At 47.2% G+C, this 12,964-nt stretch overlaps 1 protein-coding gene across 1 annotated transcript in view; it reads left to right on the forward strand.

Annotated features, from left to right (window-relative positions):
* The first annotated feature begins 3,450 nt into the window (after window positions 1-3,450).
* TGFBRAP1 (transforming growth factor beta receptor associated protein 1) overlaps window positions 3,451-12,964 on the forward strand; it is a 54,523-nt gene continuing 45,009 nt past the window's right edge. The window contains exon 1 of the mRNA XM_059942745.1: window positions 3,451-3,519. The gene's annotated coding sequence lies outside the window, so the exon portion shown is untranslated. The remainder of the gene's footprint in view (window positions 3,520-12,964) is intronic.

The following is a 12,964-nucleotide window of genomic DNA, read 5'->3' on the forward strand; positions in this document are numbered from 1 at the left end:
GAGTTTCTGATGTAGGAAATAGGGCAGGGAGAATTTGCGTTTCTAACAACTTCTAAGGTGATGTTTCAAATGTGTCCAGGCAGAAAGGCCACCTCACAGAGACTCCTGTCACATCGAAACAAGGAAGCTACAGGTTTCCCGACCTTCAAGCCAGGCAGTTACAGTGATTGGAAGGGCCAGGCCTGTCAGCACCAAAACCAAAAGACAAAACCAAACCCCAGAGTGGCCAAAGAGCATCTCAGAATCTATGTGGGGACCAGGGATGCGAGGACCTGACCTCTCCTGCTTCTCCTCATCTCTGGCACTTCACAAATTCCCTAACCGGAAGGGGGCCGGCCTCCGCTGATAAGATTATTGTCACTGCAGCCGAGTGGGGGCTTAAAGTAGAAATAAAGCTCAGTTACAGAAAAAATTCCATTTGTTGCATATTTAAGTTTGTAGACTGAAGTTTATTCCTGCTACAGTATTATCTATGAGTATTATATAGTAACCATAAATGCTTAAGTTTTTTTTTTTAATTTAACTTTTTTTTTTTTTTAACTCTCTAGGAGTTAAGCCAGCATTTTATTTATTTATTTATTTTGGCTGTGTTGGGTCTTCGTTTCTGTGCGAGGGCTTTCTCTAGTTGCGGCAAGTGGGGCCAGTCTTCATCGCAGTGAACGGGCCTTTCACCGTCGCGGCCTCTCTTGTTGCGGGGCACAGGCTCCAGACGCGCAGGCTCAGTAGTTGTGGCTCACGGGCCCAGCTGCTCTGCGGCATGTGGGATCTTCCCAGACCAGGGCTCGAACCCGTGTCCCCTGCATTGGCAGGCAGACTCTCAACCACTGCGCCACCAGGGAAGCCCGATGCTTAAGTTTTATTATGAGAATTTTCCCTTCACTCAAAGATCATGAGGGTTTCATTAACATTTTTATTTGGTGCCTGTAGTCGACAAGAACAAAGCTGAGGGAAACCAACAAACACTGCCCTGCCTGGCATCATCACCTCACTGGGTTATGAGCTCCTCTGGGACAGGGCGCATATGTGTCCTTGGAATCTCCGCCCGGTCCCTAGCATGCGCAGTGCTTGTACTTAGGCACTCAGTAAGTGTCTACTGAATGAATAAATTGTGAACAAGATATAAACTGAGAACCTGGGGTGTTGATTCCTCTTGTTGGCAGTGTAATATTTAAGAGACTTATGTTATAAATATTTTATCAGATGTATTGTCAACTGTATCTGAGCATCCATAAAATGCTTCAAAGTGAATATAACAAAAAACAGTTCACGTTTTGGACCCATGTTTTTAGCTATTTAGAACCACAGTTCTGCTATGTGTAAGTGAGGATGTTAAGTTTTGGGAGTAGATAGCAACTATTAAAGTATTCGGTTGTACCTGTTCAACGCTTAATCTATTAGGCCATTTTTTTCAAACTCTATAAAATACTCTAACGTGTAGTATGGGCCCAAGGGATATTTAATAAATATAATAAATGAAGTTAATTAATAATTCCTTTGAAAATATTACTTTGATCATTCATAAATATGACCAATCAAAACAACATGAGAAATATTGAATTAGCCTGATGTAGATCTTTGCACATTTATGGAATAGTTACTTACATACAGCTGCCGGACATATGTGAAATAGATTCCTCAGAAAGTTCAGGAAGAACAAATGTTTCTAGATGGAATAATGAGCACATGTGGAGTTTGCCATTTTAAGAATCTTATGGCAAATCCTTTCAAAAAGGAAATAATTATTTCTGAATTACCTCCTTTTACTCCCCTTTTTTGTTAACACGTTTGCACTCCTAGATTGTTTAAAGCAGAACACAAATATTCCATAAACCATTCAACCAACAAAACTTAATTTTATGTATAAAAAATTTTATGGTGTTATTGAGTTCTGGGTTCTTATCCTTGCTCTTTTCTTCCATGGAATTTGGGAGAAGCCTTTCACTTCTCTTTGCATCTGTGAATTCGCGTGTACAATGCAGAAATCAATAGTGCCTACTTCATAAGGATATGGCGAGGCTTAGATGAGATCACTGCCCTAAGCCCCTTAGCCCAATGTCCAGCTGGCAGTCAGTAGGTGTCGCCTCTGCACCTAATCTCACGCCAGGCCATGGTAGAGCGCTGAAATGAAAAAGCGCAGAGTGGACTCTAGGCCCGGCTGGGCCAGTGATGAGCTGATGACCAGTCACATATCCTCCACAGGCCTGGGCCAAACGAGGAGACGGCTGAACCGTACTCCGGTGTTCTCCAGCTCCCTGGCTGCGCTAGACCCGGGAGTCCATTCATTGCCACTTGTCTTTGAAGCACACATAGCTGTACACTCTGGGAAACCCCTTCCCTGCCTGGAGGCTGGGCCAGTGATGCTGGATCCGCTGGGTCAGGGCTGAAGCACTGTCTGGGGCTGGGGCACGTGTGTGGCCACGAACTCCGAAGGGAAGGGCGTAAAAGGCCATAGAAGAGTAATTCCTGATGGTTCTTTATTTCCTTCGCTTAACTTTTTTTGGGGGGGGGGTCATTTGTTTTTCGCCATTTGAAGCAGAAGACCACAGAGTAGAATCTGGTATGACTCCTGGTTCTGGAGGACGTTTTTATTCTGTAATCCCCAGGGGCTGGAGGAAAGCTGAGGTCACAGGGGACCTCTAAAGTCAGGGGAAATCATTGAGAAAATTGGGCTTTTTATAATTTATGCTGATAATTGAGCACTGACAGCTCTGGAGGGAGTTTTCTAATTTTTTCATCGTGAAACTGGATTTTGACTATATATTGAAGAGAGGCGCATGGATTCTTCGTAACCTAGGGGTCTTCACTGTGGCTTAACCCAAAGGAATAGCTATTGATGAGCTTTCCTTAAGGACTGGGTAAAATAGTCCCAGGACTCCCTGCTTCAATAAGGACACCTTGGAATACACTGCCCCTGGGGCTCGGGGCTAGCGGTGGGCCGGAAGCGGGCGGCTCATGCTCAGCAGTACATTTCGGTTCCGGGGGGCCACGAGCAGCCGTCCACTCCTCCAGCCCGACTTCGTCAGGTGGCAGCGCCATCCAGCCTTTCCCAGGAGTGATGGATGGGTGGATGGATTCATTCATTCCTTCAGCAGGTGCACTGCCCAGCGCCGTCGCGGTGCTAGAAGCAGGGCGGCGGGCGAGTCCGGCAGGCCGCGGGGGAGGAGAAAGCGCGGCCCCGGCAGCGGCAGCCTCGCCGCGTTACCGACCCCGCCCTGCGCCCGGCAGGCTCCGCTCGAGCGCCCGCGGGGATCGGCGCGTCTCCCCCCGGACCCCCGAGGCAGGCGCGCCGGGAACCCTGCAGACCCCCGGCACCGGAGGCCGGAGGGGCGCCCCCCTCCCCGTAGCCCGGCCCGGGGCGGGGTCTGCAGGCGACGCGGGCCGCAGGCCGGACGGGGCCTGGCGCTCCCGCCCTCGGCCGTCCACGTGACGGGAAGCGGCGGGGCCGGGCTGGAGCCGGGGCCGGGGCCCAGGAGCGCGCGGCCCGGGGCGCGGGGCCCGGAGCGGCCGGAGCGCGGGCCGGTGAGCGCGGGGCGGGCAGGGAGCGCGGGGACGGTGGGGCTGGGGTCGGCAGGGGCTGGGGGTCGGCGGCCTGCGGGCAGGTGCGCGGACAGGTGCGCGCAGGCAGGTGCGCGGGTGGCGGGCGCGCGGCGCCGGGAGGGGGCGGCTGTGCGGCTGCGCGCTCTCGGGGCAGGGAAGACCCGAGACTTGGTCCCGGTTTGGGTGGGCTTTCGCTGTTCTGGAGGGAGGAGCCCGGCGGGACAACACCCCGTGCCCCTCGCCCGTCTCCCCTCCACCCGTGCGTACGATGGTTTTGTCGCTGTGGCTGACGTTTTCTGGAGCTCGTGGGATTTGAGAGTGCAGATTCCGGGCCACATTCGGGCCTGTTTGGCCTGTACTGGGAGACGGGGCAGGGGTGCGATGGGAGGAGGGGAGACCTCGCCCCTGTTCTCCCCTGGGACGGAGGTGCGGGTGGAAGGAAGTTGAGTTCTCCGCTTCTCGCCCCCTGTTTTAGGGGGTGGCTTTCAAGACACAAGCTCCCGCCTGCAATTTCCCGCACCTGCCATTGCTTCCGTCACGGGCTGCTGGGTGACCATCACCCCCCCAGGCCCTGCCTGGCCGCTGGACATGGGGGTTCACCCAGCGCCTCTTAATGCACACGGACTGTACTGGGTGCTGGGGTCCCAACCTGTCGGATCAGGGTTCCATCCTTGAGGAAGCGCTTGGGGAGGGCAGGCAGCCGCGGGGACAGTGGTGGCCGGCGAAGACCCGGGGAGAATGTGTGAGGAGGGTCCGCTGCGGTGTGAGCTGGCAGACCCTGGCCCAGAGCTCACGGCTGGAGGCGCCCCCGAGCCCACTACCCCTCCTCTGGCCGCGCTTCTCTGTTGGTCAGCCGGAAACTCCAGCCCTATGGTCAGGTAGGAAGGAACATCTGGCCAGCTGCTTCCTTTTCTTTTTCCATCCATTTCTGACAGGCACGCAGCCTCAGTGGTCACTGGAGCGGCCTCTTTGGTGTGTGGCCCTAGAGGCCGTCTACCACTAGCCTTCGCAGGCCCCGTTCCTTTGTGCAAAGGGGCAGTGCTGTTCCGTGGCGGTGGTGGGCGTGGAGCTGCAGGTGCAAACCCTGACGCTGCCACTTCCTAACTGGGAGCCCAGGGCGTTCACTGGACGTCCTGAGCCTCAATTTCTTCAATCAAAATAGGGGGAATATGAGAAAAGATACATGCATTCCAGGAAGAAAATGTGCGTTGGGCACAGAGCCTGGCACTTAGTAGGTGCTCGATGAATTATTGTTACTAAATAGAAATGAGGATGTGGTGTGGTGGCTGTCTCAGTTTTGAAGGCGGTGGTCTTGGCTCTGAGTAACTGCTAACCCAGTGAGGGCTCTCCTCTGGGGTGAGGCTCCCCGGGGGCTCTGAACTCCAATTTGCTGTGCACATTTTACAAAGACGTGGAGGACAGGTGTGGTGCTAGCCCTCACCTTCAGGTACGTCCTCTGCCTTTTCTCTTCCACTCAGACGGTGAACAGCAGTCCTTGGGTCCTACAGGTGGAGGCAAGTTGCCATCCACTGCGGGCTCCCAGGACGCTCCAGCCTCTGCCTGACCCTCCAGTGACAGGGCTTTTTGTCAGGAGCCTGTTCTTCCCTCAGGCAGCTCCAGTTGACAAGCTTTAAAAGCACCGAGCTCACTGTTTAAAAAACGTGAAATTTCCAGGCCTGATTTGCAGCTAGCATTTCTGTTCATAAAAAAAAAACAAAACTGGTTATTATGGTTTATTCCTTCACGCTAATATTAAAATTTTGTGATCCTTTAAGAAAACTCGAGGAAATTTGACTTAACGAGTTAAGCATCTTCATCTTGGTCTCAGTTCTCATTAGAAATACATTAATCATTTGTGGCAGCCAGGTGTTTGGATACCGCCCAACAATTTGGCCTTTATAACTCATCTCCTCTGTGGCAAACCTGACCCGTTTTTCTTTCTTAAACAATACCGTACTACAAAGTGAGCGTAGAAGTAACAAGTTAATTTGGCGCTACCCCGAGTGAGCTGGAGAGCTCCATGCAGAAGGGCAGGAGTGGTCACTGAGCGTGTTGTGAAATCGTGCAGGTGATTTGAGATCAGGATCTTTTGATAGTCAAGTAGCTGCTATTGGGTAAATTAAAGATTCAGGAAAAATAACATGTGAAAGAGGACAATTGCCTAGCATCCAGTAAGCCCTCAATCATTCTTATGACGGTTTGAAGGTCCAGTATTGAGGGAGATGTTACAGAGGAAATGCCCTGGAGAGCCATACCCCTCCTCTGCAGTTTGTCTGCCTCCCCTGCCCTGCCCTTCGCAAATCCCTGCTTCAGTTATAACTGCTGGTGTTGCTGTTACAGGACGCATATGATATGTATACACAGAGACACACAAATGCATATATGTGCTATGTGTATATATGTATGTGTACATACACTTGTGTGTGTATATTTACATATATACGTATTTAAATAATTCTGATTAGTATTGCCCAGGAAAAGGGTCCCAACTATGAATAGTTACATACAGGTATGTACTGGGAAAAGATCAAGATGACAAGTTAGTTGTTTGGCCTTAGCTGTATCTTTTTTCTTCTTCTGTTTTAAGATACTCTTTCAGGTCATTGAAACAGGTTTATTGTGATGTAACTAGCCTTATAATATCTCTGTCACATGAGTGCAAAAGAGAACATTAAATGGTCATCCAGCGGTGTCCTGATTTTCAAAAGGGGGAAAAGTTGTCTTTGGTGCAGGTCAGTAAATGTGTTGTGGATTCCTGGCGGATTTCAGGACCGGGTCACTGAGCATCCGGCTGTGAGAGCTGAGAGAAGCACAGGGGCAGCATGGGCTGCCGTCCCTCAGAACATTTGACGCCACAGAAACGTGTGTCCCGTTTAGATGAGATTACCGGGCTGGCGGAGAGACGTGTCCGCGTGTCACTCTGTATCTGAGGTTGAGCAAGGCAGTGCTGGCTGCGCTCCATTTGGGAAGAAGCGTTTATTTGTGACACAGCTTGTTTAGGGGGCGTGGGGAGGGGGGGAGGCGTTTGGCCACAGAGAAACGTAAGAAGGGAGGGTGAGGCGGGTCCTGGGGGCCCTCTTCTAGCCTCGGGATGGAAAGCGAGGACCTACTGCTGAGGGTCCCTCGGGAGGAGCCGTGGGAGGAGCCGCAGGAGAACCCCACCTGTGGGCCTCACACGACGGTGCCCCCCGTGTCTGGGGTTGTCTGAGTTCTCTTCGGGGATCCGAAGTCACACTCGCCTCCTTTGGTTAATGCAGTAGGAAGAACATGGCCTTGGAGTCAGAAACAGAAGCGGGGGTGAAGTCCCAGTTTCTTCACCTGCGGCTGTGTAGCCTCTGTGTCCACAGTGACACCCGCCTCTCGGAGTGAAGCATCCGTCCAAACCCGGGGCCCAGGGCCGCAGTCAGCTGGTGCCCATCCTTCATCCAGACTCAGAGCGGCCTTGACCCAGGGGTGGGCGGTGTTGCGCAGTGGTTAGGGCCCCGCTCTCCGTGGTCCTTCAGCCTGTGAGAGCTCCACCTCCCCCTGCGGAGTGGAGTGACGAGAGTGCTGGCCTGGTCGGCCACCGCTGTGAGCTGAAAGAGCCCACTTGATCCGGAGCCTGGAACGTGAGGAGCATCCCAAGGGTTATGGCTTCCCTAGGATACTGTTGTCACTACCCTGTCCTCCACAGGAGCCAGAGAATAGCCCAGAGACAGCGTGTCATCCACCCAGATTCAAAGAGGGGACAGGCCCAGAGGCTTTAAGTGACTTGCCAGGAATACACCCTCTGTCCACCTGAGTCCATCCCAGACGTTCCCGGCTCCCCTGGTCCGGTGTCTGCTCAGTCTTCTTCCTTCCACGAGAAACTGGCCTCGAGCTTGCTCCAGCCTCCACGGGAGTGAGGCCAGGTGACCTGTGGTGTCGTGAGACCTCCTTTGCGGCCCCTCCGCTCAGCTCCGTCCTCTGGGCCTCAGCTGTCTCTCCTGATCTTATGGGACCAACGTGATAACCTGTTGACGTGGGGTTGAAAACAGCCGATGAAACTTGGGAGGCTGTGTATCTCCCCCCAGCCCTTTCCTGGAACGTGAGAATGTGTGACAACTTTAATTCCCTTGTAGGTTTGATATTTTCAGACCTGATTTCAGTAGAACTGCTATTTTCAGTTTTCCCAAAGATCTCCCCCTTCTAGAGTGTTGGTATCTCAGGTCTTTATAAATGCGTTTACCCAGGTTAATCGAGAAACTTCTTACGAAACTTTTTTCTATGAAAGTCTGTTGTTAAAATGGCAAAATAAAAATTTTTTAAAAGTTGCATTTGTAGAAATACTGTAAATGACAGGCAGATTCAAGGAATGCAAGCTCTCTTACAGCTAACGCCTGAGCTCCTCTGACCAGTGGCAGGCTCTCGGAGGGTCTCTGCCATGCTCCCTGGGCCCACTTCCGAGACTCTGACCCCCAGTCAGAGTCTTTCTTTCTTTCTTTTTTAATTTCTTGGCCGCACCCTGCGGCATGCAGGATCTTAGTTCCCCAACCAGGGATCAAACCCGTGCCCCCTGCGGTGGAAGCGTGGAGTCTTAACCACTGGACCACCAGTGAAATCTATTTTCTGATGAATGGTTTCCGTCCCTTGAAACGGTGCCCAGGGAGTGGTTTTTGCTCCCGATCCCTTTTGACAACTGGTGGGTTTGTAGAGCACCTCACATGCTTGCAGATGTAGACATGGCTTTCCAGCTCAAGTGCCTGAGGAATTCAAGGATTCAGAACTGAATGTAGCTAATAAAGCAAGTGACTGATGTGGAATAATATGAATAGGTTAATGACTGTAATTTATAATTAAGAGGAAAGATTGGCCAAGTTTACATTTTTAAGGGCTTCGCATCTTGTGATCAGTTTGGAGTTTATCTTTTAGGCAGTGGCACACTTTCCGAAGCGCTTTAAGGGGGGGTGATGACGTGGTGTTTGAGATGTGAGGTCCGTGGTCCTGCCCATCTTCCTCTGTTGGCTTAGAATCAGGCCTGGCTCTGGTCCAAACGTTAGAATGACCGTTTGATCTCTATTCATTTAAAAAGGACTATCAGAAAATTTTAAAAAAATGTAAACTGGGACAATAGCAAATCTGCCTTTAGGTAAAGTGTCCTTTTTAAAATGTAGGTAAGAATTAATCTTTAGCTGGTCTATAGGGAAGCACCTCCTGTGATAGGGCTGTGATACCCATTGATGGGTTTTTACCTCTAAAGTGATACATCTCTGATGCACATATGCTGCGTAGGGCTCTATAGAGTTTGTTTTATTTTAAAGTGTCGATGTAATCCTCAAATGTGTGATTCTTTGCAGACACACAGGATGCCATGCCCATCTTAAGGCTGTTCTCATATTATGTGAACGTTCTGTGACAGGAGGTAACAGTGTCCTTTGGTTCAGGAAAAGTAATTATTGGCGAGGATCCCATCATAATAAACAGCACTTTGTCATAGCATTCTTTTAGCAGGATATATTTATTTCTGGCTCAGATCGGGAGTCTATATGTATATATATATTTTTTTCTTTGTTTAATCTTGTAACCTTGGGTCTACGAGTGTCTTTCTGAGTCTAGATAATCTTTCTACTTCAAACATTGCCTTTATTCCATGTTTATTCTTTCTGCTGTGACTTTTACCCGCAGCGTGGAGCATTTCCATTGCTCCAGGTTCTTGAAAATCCCCAGTGTCATAGGACTTCAGAGGTGTTGTCCGCTTGATGGGTATGCAGCGAAGTCTCCTTGTAGCTGCAATTTGCAATTCCAGATGGTTCTGCAGGTTGATCACTCCTCCACGGCTCCTGGCCATTCACGTCTCCGCTTCTATGAGAAGCCGGATCGCCTTTTGCCCGTTCTTCTGTGAGATGCGTGTTATTTTCTTCCCGTGCGAGTTCCCTGGACCATCCAGGCGTCTTTTCGTCAGACGTGTGAGGTCAGCGTCTTCTCCCCCATCCTCATGTTTCTTCATCTTAACTTTTCACTTTCTTGATGATATCTTTTGAAGAACGTAGGTTTTACATTTTAACGTGAATAAATTTATCTTTCTCCCTAGGGTTTGTGCTTTTTTATCTTATTTTAGAAGTTCCTCCCTACCTTAAGGTCATTAACATATTTTTCCCCTATTTTCTTCTCAAAGTATTAAAGTTATGCCTTCCATACTTAAGAATCTTCATCCATCTGGAATAATTCTGGTGTATGGTATAATGTAGGACTCTAGTTTATCTTTTTTCTTCCTTGTGGATATCCAGTTGCCCAGCACAGTTTACTGAGCATGTGCGTGCTCTGTATACACCCCGTGATACACAGTGCCACCTCTGTCGTATTCTTAGGTTCCGTATATGCACGGTCTGTTTCTGAGCCCTCGGGTATGTTCTCTTGGGTTCGTCCTGTACCAGCACCACATTATCCTAATAGCCATCACTTTATATTTCATCTTCTCTGTTGAGTCAAGTCCCCTTACCTTACCTTTTTCAGAAGTGTCTTGCTTTTTTTGGTCCTTCTCTGCATATGAATTTTATAGTCTTGTTGAGTTATACACACACACACACACACACACACACACACATACGCACATGTTACAATTTTATTGGAATTGCATTTTTTTCTCTGGGTCTTTTAGGGGCGAGTTTGCTTTTTTATGGAAGCAGAATTTGCATACGGTAAAATACACCGAACCTAAGTGCACAGTTCAGTGAATTTTGACAAACCCATACACCGGTGCAACCAATACCTCAAACAAGATGTAGGATATTTGTGTCACCCCAGAAAGTTCCCTTGTGTCACCCCTTTCTTTCCAAAGTAACCACTGTTCTGGCTTCTATCACTATAGATGAGTGTTGCCTGCTTTTGAACTTCATATACATGCAGACATACGTATGTGTATGGTTTCCTTCATTCAGTGTTTTTGAGATTCATCCATGCTGTTGGCTTTAGCGGTGGTTTATGCTTATTTCCAAGTTGTATTCTGCTTTGTGAATACTCCACGTATGGGTACGAATGGGTAAAACTGAGCTGTTTCCTGTTTTGGGCTATTATGAATCAGGCTGCTATGCACATTCTTGTACAAGTCTTATTGTGGGTGTTGGCATGTACTCCGGAGAAATGGAAACATTAAGAGCGGAACTGCGGGGTGACAGGATATATGCATGTTTAACTTTGTAAAAGACCACCAGATTTCCAAGGCAACAGTACCATTTTATCCTCCTTCCAACAAAGTATGAGGTTTCTAGTTGTCTTTTGTCCTCATTATCATTTAGTGTTGTCAGTCTTTTTAATTGTCGCCATTCTAATAGGTGTGAAATGGTATCTCATGGCTTAAAATAGATTTCTCTGATGACTAATAATGGTGAACATCTTTTCATATTCTTATTGGTCATTCACATACCTTCACTTTTGAATCTTTTTCCATTTAACAACTAGAGTTGTCTTTTTATTATTGGTTGGTGGGAGTTCTTATATATTCTGGAAATGAGCCCTTTGCCTGATATGTATATCACAAGTTTTTCTCCCAGTCTGGGGCTTGCCTATTCATTTCCCTAATTGTGTCTTTCAATGGATACACATTTTAAATTTTTATAAAATCCAGTTTATCACCTTTTTTTCTTTTCTGGTTAGTGCTTTTTGTATCCTAAGAAATCTTTATATACCCCGAGGCCCCAAAGATATTCTTCTGCCTTTTCTTCTAGAAGATTTATAGTTTTAGCTTTTGCTTTTAAAATAATTTGATGCATCTCAGATTAATTTCTGTACATGGTATGAGGTAGGGATAATTGAGGTTAATTCTTAACCCCATTTAAGGTTATCCACATGTTCCAGTGCCATTGATGGAAATAACTTTACTTTCCCCACTGAATTTCATTGGTGCCTTTGTCAAGAACCAATTGAATACATATGTGTGGGTCTAATTTTGGACTTTCTCTCCTGTTCCATTGATCTATTTGCCTGTCTAGATATCTTAATTACTCCAGTTTTATAGCAATTGCTGAAATCAGTGTAGGTCCTTCAACTTTGTTCTTTGTTTTCAAGATTGTTTTGACTATTCTAGGTACTTGGATTACCATTTAAATTTTAAAACCAGCTTGTCAATTTCTGCAGAAATGTATGCTGAGATTAAAAATCAGGTCTTCCTTAATATCTAGCAATAAGATTTTATGATTTTCTCCTTGAAGTTCTTACACGTCTTTGCTAGACAATTTCTTCATACCTTAATTTTTTTATACTACTGTAAGTGTCCTTTATTCAAGATTAAAATTTCTAATTGTTGTTTGTGTGTAGAAATGCAGATTACTTTGGTATACTGATTTTTTTGATCAAAGGATATTTCTAACCTTTTATTAATTCTAATAGATTATTTGTGAGTTTCCACGCAAACGGTACTATCACCTGTAAACAATTATAGTTTTATGTCTTTGTCTTCAGTTCTTTGTAACTATTCTTTTTCAACTGGCGAAGACTTCCATTACAATGTTGACTGCAGATGGTGTATTAGTTTGCTAGGGCTGCTGTAACAAAGTACCCTAAACTGGGTAGCTTAAATAACATAAATTTTTGTTGTCCCACAGTCTGGAGTATAGAAGTCTGAGATCAGGGTGCTGGCGGAGGTGGTCCCTCCTAAGGACTCTGAGGGAGAATCTATTCTAGGCCTCTCCCCGAGGTCCTCACAGCCTTGGGTGTTCCCTGGCTTGTAGATAGCCATCTTCTCCCTGTGTCTCCACGTGTCTGTCCTCTACGTATGTCTGTCTTGAGTCCAAATTTCCCCTCTTTATAAGGATACCACTCATATTGGATTAGGGTCCACCCTAATGACCTCATCTTAACTTGATCATCCGTAGGGACCCTATTTCCATATAAGGTCATATTCACCGGTAATGGGAGTTAGGACTTTTTAACATATTTGGGGAGATACAGTTCAACCCACAAGAGGTGATAAGGGTCTTGTTCCTTCTTTTATGTGTTTTCTCTTTTAATCTTTAAATGTGCTCAGTTAAACTGGCAGATTTTATTACCTTAAACCAGTATTGCATGCCAGCTTATTCATATTGTGTTCATATACACACACACACACACACACACATATACATGTATTGCTTGATTCAGTGTGCTAACATTTAATACTTTTGCATGTTTATTTATAAGACTGATCTATGATTTTCCTTTTTCCTATATCCTTATCTGGTTTGGATATCAAAGTTATACTTTACACTGGCTTTATAAAATGAAGTAGGATACGTTCCTTCTTTTTTATTCTCAGGAAAATGTGTGAAATTGGAATTATGCAATTGCCAAAGGTCTGGTAGAACTGTTGGGAGATCCATCTGGACCTGGTGCTTATTTTATGGGACAGTGTCCATGAAATCAGAATATAGTCCGAGGTCTAGCATTGTGTAAACGCATCAGCTCTCCCAGGCTCGGCCAAGTGCTACGAAGAGAA

This window comes from Balaenoptera ricei, chromosome 13, assembly GCF_028023285.1.
Source record: "Balaenoptera ricei isolate mBalRic1 chromosome 13, mBalRic1.hap2, whole genome shotgun sequence".
In the NCBI taxonomy this organism is placed as follows: Eukaryota; Metazoa; Chordata; class Mammalia; order Artiodactyla; family Balaenopteridae; genus Balaenoptera; species Balaenoptera ricei.